An 8,298-nucleotide genomic window follows, 5' to 3' on the forward strand; every position below is an offset into this window, starting at 1 on the left:
TATTATACAATTTTACTCATTTGATTAGAGCTTTGGAATCAGGGTGGGTTTGCTGAAAATTAGAACTGTATCAGAGAACTGCATCTGAAATATAAAAATCTTCACTTGGATTTTTCAATAGTATGGCAATAACCTCATAAACTTTTTAAAAATAAATATGAGAGGCTGGCACTGTGGTACAGTAGGTTAAAGCCCAAGCCTGCAGTGCCAGCATCCCATATGGACGCTAATTCAAGTCCCGGTTGCTCCACTTCTGATCCCACTTGCTTCTATGGCCTGGGAAAGCAGCAGAATATGGTCCCAGTCCTTGGGTTCCTGCACCCATATGGGAGACCTAGAGGAGGCTCCTGGCTCTTGGCTTTGGATCGGCTCATTTGGGGAATAAACCAGCGGATGGAAGACCTCTCTCTCTCTCTCTCTCTGGCTCTGGCTCTACCTCTCTGTAACTCTTTCAAATAAATAAAATAAATTTTTAAAATAAATAAATAAATCTGAGTAGAAGTGATGGTGAAACCGTTCCTTAAGATCCTCTTTCTCAATAAACTCTAATTCAGCAAACATGAAACTTCAGTTACACAAAAAATGATTGGGTAATACATGCAATAATCACAGACTGAATAGTCATCAACACCATCCAAAGGATACTTACCCCTTAAATAACTCAAAAGGAAATTAATAAGCAAAAATCCAGGACTGGTTTCCCTATAAACAAAACACAAAAATTTCTGTAACCATTAGTGAGCATTAATCATTTGGAGATCTCCTTCCTGTTAACCTCAAGAGATTATCTATCATGTCTCTTTGTGTCAGGAGACCTAGAGTTCTATCCTGGCTCCATGCCTTTAGTCACAAGTTGATCTTTCCCTTAAAACTTTAAAAACGTTGTCTTTATTTTAAACCCAGAACAACAGAGATTCAGTGTGATCTTTGCAAATATCATAGAATCTTTAGCTAAAAGAACCTTAAAGATTATCTCATTCAGAATTTTTTTTTTCAAGCAGAACTCTTTTACACAAGCAAAATATAAGAAGGTGAAAACTAAACAACATTAGCTGAAGGATGGAAACTTTCTGGAGCCTAGGTGCTGGTCTTCCCATCCTGTCCCTGTAGTTCTTCAGAGGAGCACCAAGGTGCACAGCACAGTTTGAACCACTGACATATTCCAACCTTCTCAATTCACAGTTTGGCAAAATTGAGATGTAGAGATATAAGGGATTTTCTGAAACTGAAAATTAATAGCAGATTTGTTTACTGTTGTATCCATAATAACAAATATTTGCTGAATAGTTTATTTTAATTAGGCACTGCTTTAAGTATTTCACTTGCATTGTCTTATTCCCTACAATAATTCTTTGAGGTACAGGCACTGTTAAGAGTGAGAAAATAAGTAAACTGTCCAAAGTAACACAGTTGCTATATTTGTCTTCCTAGGCTTCAGTTGCTTCATCTGTAAGGAGCTGGGAAAGATAATTTCTGACGAGCAAGCTAGAGTACAAATCTAAAACCCTATAGCAAAAATTCCAAGTTGTAAGACTGGTTCTTTCATTAAGAATTGTTCTTTCAGAACCAAAATTCCTCTGAGACCTCACTATTTGAGGCCTACAGAGGGACATTTTAAGATGCAATTATTTCTTGGGCCGGTGTTGTAGTATAATAGGTAAGGCCGCCTCCTGCAATGCTGGCATCACATAAGTGCACCAATTTGAGTCTTGGCTGCTCCATTTCCAATCCAGCTCTCTGCCAATGCACCTGGGAAAGCAGTAAAGGACAGGCCAAGTGCTTGGGCCCTGGCACCCATGGCACCTACATGGGAAGCTCTTGGCTCCTGGTTTCAGCCTGATCTAGCCCCAACTATGTGGGGAGTGAACCAGCAGATGGAAGACCTCTCTCTCTACATCTCTCCCTCTCTCTCCGTAACTCTGCCTTTCAAATAAATAAAATAAATCTTCAAAAAAAAAGAGATATGATTATTTCAATTTACCAATCAGGTGAGTCTAATAACCTACTATAAGCATTACCATTGACACTATATTTATTTATGTAATAAATGGTATTATAGGAGATCAGAATATGCCACTCCAATATGTCACTTCAGCAAAAGGATTATTTTGAGCTGAAGACAAGAGAGAAAGAGCAGATGAAAAAGATATAACCTTTGCATTTGTAAAGGTCTCTTCCTCTCCTTCTAGGAAAAGAACAACTGGTATCATTCTAGACTCTTATCAGCTCAGGTATCACACAGGGCCCTGAGAGAGGAATCTACACTAACAATGACTGAAATAATCTTTATCTTCTATTTACCTTCCCAAAGTTTGCTGCCCCTAAAAGCCTAAGCCCATTTTCCTCAGTCACCTCATTTCTCTACAATAATTCTTTGAGGTACAGGCACTGTTAAGAGTGTACTGTCCTTTTCTTTTTTTAAAGATTTATTTATTTATTTGAAAGCCAGAGCTACACAGAGAGAAGGAAAGGCAGAGAGAGGGAGAGAGAAAGGTCTTCCAACTGTTAGTTCACTCCCCAGTTGGCCGCAACTGCCAGAGCTGGGCTGATTCAAAGCCAGTAGTGGGTAAAGCCGCCACCTGCAGTGCCGGCATCCCATATAGGCACTGGTTCGAGTTCCGGCTGCTCCACTTCCAATCCAGCTCTCTGCTATGGCCTGGGAAAGCAGTAGAAGATGGGGCAAGTGCTTGGGCCCCTGCACCCACGTGGGAGAACCGGAGGAAGCTCCTGGCTCCTGGCTTCAGATTGGCCCAGCTCTGGCAGTTGTGGCCAACTGGGCAGTGAACCAGCAGATGGAAGACCTTTCTCTTTCCCTCTCTCTGCCTTTTCCTCTCTCTGTGTAGCTCTGGCTTTCAAATAAATAAGTAAATCTTTTTTTAAAAAAAAATAAAGAAAAAAATGGTTTTACTATCACCCTCTCCAGGATAGTTTGATGATGGTGATATGAGAACCAGCCAGGGAGATAGGGAGAAATAAATAAAGCATGGAGAATTTGTTTTTTCCACAACTTCTGTGTAGCCCTACATGGTAACTCCACCCCTTAGCTGTTAATCCAGTACGCCCACTTTCCCATCATGCACCTGTGTCTAACTCAGGATTAGGAACCAGGAGACACTATAATGGCCATGAGTAAGTTCTACATGGAGGCTCCATGAAACTCCCAGAAAACTTTGTGTACACTAAACTCCACTCTGTTTGTATATTCAATTAGGGCACCACCCTCTATCTCATAAAAGGAACTGATAACATGGGAGTGGCCTTCTCGTTTTTTTGGGCTTCTGGACCATGCTTATATGTCCTTCTCTGGCTTCTTCCTACTCTCTTTCCTCATAGGCCATTCTCTGGCCCACTCATGACAGGTATCTCTCTGTAATGGGTAGCCCACACTCACGCATGAATATATATCTACTCTCTCTTAAGTAAACCCTGCTCTCACTTGTACACTGTATTTATACTTGTACTTTGAATTCTTATTTATATGGGGGCAAGAACTTTGAATAAAAATCCAGAAACATGTGCCAATAACAGTAGTGCATTGTTTGGGTCTAGGTCTTTGTGGCCAGAAAACAATGAAATAGTTGGTGGAAAGAGGTGGGACAAAAGGCTTCCTTTGAGAACATTTAGCAGTGGAAGTGGCAATAAAGATGAGGAATAGCAAAAAGTAGGTAAAGTTGAGGAGCAGGTGAGTGATAGCAAAAACAACAGGTAATGACTGAGATAATGTGATAATGATAAATTTGGAATGATTTCTTATGTATATGGACATAAATGCATTGATAATATGTAATATTTTACTTACAATCAACTTGGCTAAAATATAACTTGGCATGGAAAACAAAATTTATTACCTCAATAATTCTGAAGTTGTGATGACCTTGCAAAGAGGCAAGCAGTATTTTTATAAAGATAACCATTCTTGAACCTTGACCAGTATATTATACATAGAGACGATTTCATCTGACATCAAAGCAGCATGACTCTTTAATCTTTCTTATTTTATTATTTCAAAAAACATCTGAACTCAGGACAGCTCACTACTTCCCTTGGTTTGAATTTCCTGTATGCCAGGTCAGATTTCTTATCTCTGTGTGTATACATGCCAACCTAAAGAATGTTTTCCACTCAAAATAAAATTATTGTAATTTTAAAGATTAACTTTACAATTCTGTTCTGCCTGTTTTCCTCCCTTTCAGTTTTATTCCCTCTCCCTTTCACAATGTATTTTTTGCTCCCAATTTTTTATGGTTCCCCCAGAGACTATGACATATCTCTACAATTTGGCACATGCTATTCCCTACAGGTAGAACACCTTCTTTTCTTCCTATCCCTACCCTATAAACTTGGCTAACTTCATTTACTCTGTAAGGCTCAGCAAAAACATCACTTCTTCTTAGTGACCTTTACTATTAAAAATATAATGAATATAATTGTATATATATTTTATTATACATATCTTTGCACAGTTTTATGTTATTTTTATTTATTTGTAAGGGAGTTACAGAGAGAGAGAGAGAGAGAGAGAGAGAGAGAGAGAATTTCCCATCTGCTGGTTCACTCCCCAAATGGCTGCAACAGCCAGGCTGGGCCAGGTCAAAGCCAGAAGAATCCTCCACAAGGTTTCCCATGTGGGTGGCAGAGGCCCAAATGCATTAGCGGGGAGCTGGATTGGAAGTGGAGCAACTGGGACTTGAACAGACACTTATATGGGATGCTAGTGTCGTGGGCTATGGTTTAACTTGTTTTATCACAACACGAGCCTCTCTTCTTCTGATCCAGCTCTCTGCTGTGGCCTGGGAAAGCAGTAGAAGATGGCCCAAGTCCTTGGGCCCCTGCACCCATGTAGGAGACCTGGAAGAAGCTCCTGGCTCCTGGCTTCAGATCAGCTCAACTCTGGCCATTGTGGTCATTTGGGGAGTGAACTAGCGGAATGGAAGATCTCTCTCTTTCTAGCTCTACTTCTCTCTATAACTCATCTGTCTTTCAAATAAGTAAAATAATTCTTTTTAAAAATTTGATTTGTTTATTTATTTGAAAGTCAGAGTTACAGAGAGAGAGGGAGAGACAGAGAGAGGTCTTCCATCCATTGGTTCATTCCCTAAATGGCCACAATGGCTGGAGCTGGGCTGGTCTGAAGCCAGGAGCCAGGAGCTTCCTCTGGGTCTTCCACATGGGTACAAGAGCACAAGCATCTGAGCAATCCTCTGCTGCTTTTCCAGGCATATTAGCAGGGAGCTGGATCAGAAGTGGAGCAGCTGGGACTCAAACCAGTGCCCATATGGGATGCTGGTGCCACAGATGGTGGCTTTAACCACTACACAACAGTGCCGACCCTTTTGCACACTTAAAAAAATTTTTTTTTATTTATATAAAAAGAACAAAGTTCATGTATTTTATATATCAGTTTTAAGAACATAATGATACTCAGGCCGGCGCCGTGGCTCAATAGGCTAATCCTCCACCTTGCGGCGCCGGCACACTGGGTTCTAGTCCTGGTCGGGGCACCGGATTCTGTCCTGGTTGCCCCTCTTCCAGGCCAGCTCTCTGCTATGGCCCGGGAGTGCAGTGGAGGATGGCCCAAGTGCATGGGCCCTGCACCCGCATGGGAGACCAGGGTAAGCACCTGGCTCCTGCCTTCGGATCAGCGCGATACACCGGCCGCAGTGCGCCTGCCGTGGCAGCCATTGGAGGGTGAACCAACGGCAAAAAGGAAGACCTTTCTCTCTGTCTCTCTCTCTCTCACTGTCCACTCTGCCTGTCAATAATAATAATAATAATAATACTCCCTGCACACTTTCAAAAAAAGGGATTTTTAAAAAATTAATTTGAGAGGCATTTAGAGAGAGGGCTCCCATCTGCCAGTTCACTCCCCAAATGCTCTCAACTGGTAAGGATGGAACAGGACCTCTATCTATGGGGGTGACAGGAACCCAAGTCATTACTGCTGCCTCCTAGGGTCCACAGCAGCAGCAAGCTGGAACAGGAGCCCAGCCAAGGATGGAACCTAGGCACTCCAATTTGGGGTGTGGGCATCTCAAGCAGCATCCTAGTTGCTAGGCCACCTCGGCATACATTTCTGATTATATCCTTAGTGGAAATTCTTTAGAGTTCAATGTGACAAAGATTATTCACATTTACAAGAATCATAATACGTATAAGCACTTTCTCTTAAAATGGTCAGGATGACAGAAAGTTTATAAAGTCCAACTTCCTGTCTTGCAAATGACAGTAAACTGGTGGCCCTTTCTCCTTCCCTGTTCTTGCCCCAGGGCCGTCCTGCTGCTGACACAGCTTTCCTTTTCCTAAATTTCCCTGCTTTTATTCCTGGGGGGCCGCTAAAAACCTGGCCAGCTCCTCATTCTGTGCTAGAATTGCCCCATCTGCTCCTCTACTGCCCTGGAGCTGTCCTCCTGCCTTACCCACCTCCTACTACTCCTGTCAAACAGAGACTCCAGGCTGTAGAATATAAAGATCAAGAGAGACCAAGTAATCAAATTCCAGGGACTTTAAGAAGCTCCAGGGCTATAATTTACTATGTCTATGGCTTTCAAAGTGACGCCCTGGAATTTTTCAGCGGAACTTTAGAGGCCTCTAAAGGGAAAGAGAGACGGAAAGAGCAAGCCAAAGCTGAAGTTCCACATCTTCCTCTCCTGTACTCCAATCCTCCAGTTTGTCTGTGTTATACTCAAGTAAGGTTTCATTTGAGGAGGAAAAAGCAAACAAATACAATTTCAAGGCTTTTAAAAAAGTCCATTTATGTCTCCTTGGGAAAATGCATTTGTTCATATTTTCCTAAGGTGACCAATTCTTTCTTATTTACTTGGGACTGTCCTAGTTTTAGCACTGAAAATTCTGTGTTCATTAGTCCAGACAATGCCACCCCATTGTCCTGCCTCCCATCAAGAGGTGTCATTTCTCACCCTTGAGACCGACTGACCTAATGACTGGCTTTGTCAATGGAATGCAGCGGAAGGGACATGCTGGGACTTCTGAGGCTACATTATTAAACGCCTTCCTCTGGGGGAAGCTGGCAGCCACGTGAAGAAGCTGAACTTAGACACATGGAGAAAAACTTAAGCAGCTATCATGGCCCCCCCAGCCAGGTGTAAGACACATCAGTAAATAAGCCTGCAGAGGCCAGCGCTTTGGCATGGCAGATTAAGTGATGCCAACGTCTCAGATAGCACTGGTTCCAGTCCTGGCTGCTCCACTTCCACTCTGGCTCCCTGCTCATAGCCTGGGAAAGCAGCAGAAGATGGCCCAAATGCTTGGGCCCCTGCACCCATGTTGGAGACCCAGAAGAAGCTCCTAGTTCCTGGTATTGGTCTGGCTCAGACCTGGCTGTTGCAGCCATATGGGGAGAATGAACCAGTGAATTGAAGATCTGTCTCTGTCTCTCCCTCTCTCACTCTACCTTTCAAAATAAATAAACAAATAAATCTTTTTGCCTTTTTTAAAAGATTTTATTTATTTATTTATTTGATAGGTAGAGTTACAGAGAGAGGGAGAGACACAGAGAAAGGTCTTCCAACCTTTGGTTCACCTCCAAGTGGCTGCAACAGCCAGAGCTGGGCCAATCTGAAGCCAGAAACCAGGAGTTTCTTCCAGGTCTCCCATGCAGGTGCAGGGACCCAAATACTTGGGCCATCTTCCACTGCTTTCTCAGGCCATAGCAAAGAGCTGAATCAGAAGGAGCAGCTGGGACTTGGACCGGCATCCATATGGGATGCTGGCCCCGTAGGAGGCTTAGCCCACTATGCCACAGCACCAGCCCCAATAAACAAATCTTAAAAAGAAGTCTACAGAAAATTCCAGTTCCAGTTGCTAACTATTTTGACTACAGCTGAATGAGAGATCCCAAATGAGAACCATCGATCACCTAGCCAAGTTCAGTCAACCCCAAAATTTGGAATAAAATGTTATTTTAGGTCACAAAGTTTTAGATCAATTTGTAACATAGCAAGAAGTAACTGGAACAATATCCACTTTACAGATGAGAAAACTGAAACACAGAGTGGTTAAGTAACTTGCCATATCAAGCACCTAGTTAGTAATTAGCATAGCCAAAATTTCAACCTATCCATTTAGGTCCAGAATATGTACTCTTAAGCATTATACTCTGCGTCCAGCGCTGTGGCATAATGAGTGAAGCCACCAGCTGTAGTGCCAGCATCCCATATGGGCACCAGTTCCAGTCCCGGCTGCTCCACTTCCAATCCAGCTCTCTGCTGTGGCCTGGGAAAGCAGTAGAGGATGGCTCAAGTCCTTGGGCCCCTGCACCCACGTGGGAGACCCAGAAAA

This window comes from Oryctolagus cuniculus, chromosome 1 (genome assembly GCF_964237555.1).
Source record: "Oryctolagus cuniculus chromosome 1, mOryCun1.1, whole genome shotgun sequence".
In the NCBI taxonomy this organism is placed as follows: domain Eukaryota; kingdom Metazoa; phylum Chordata; class Mammalia; order Lagomorpha; family Leporidae; genus Oryctolagus; species Oryctolagus cuniculus.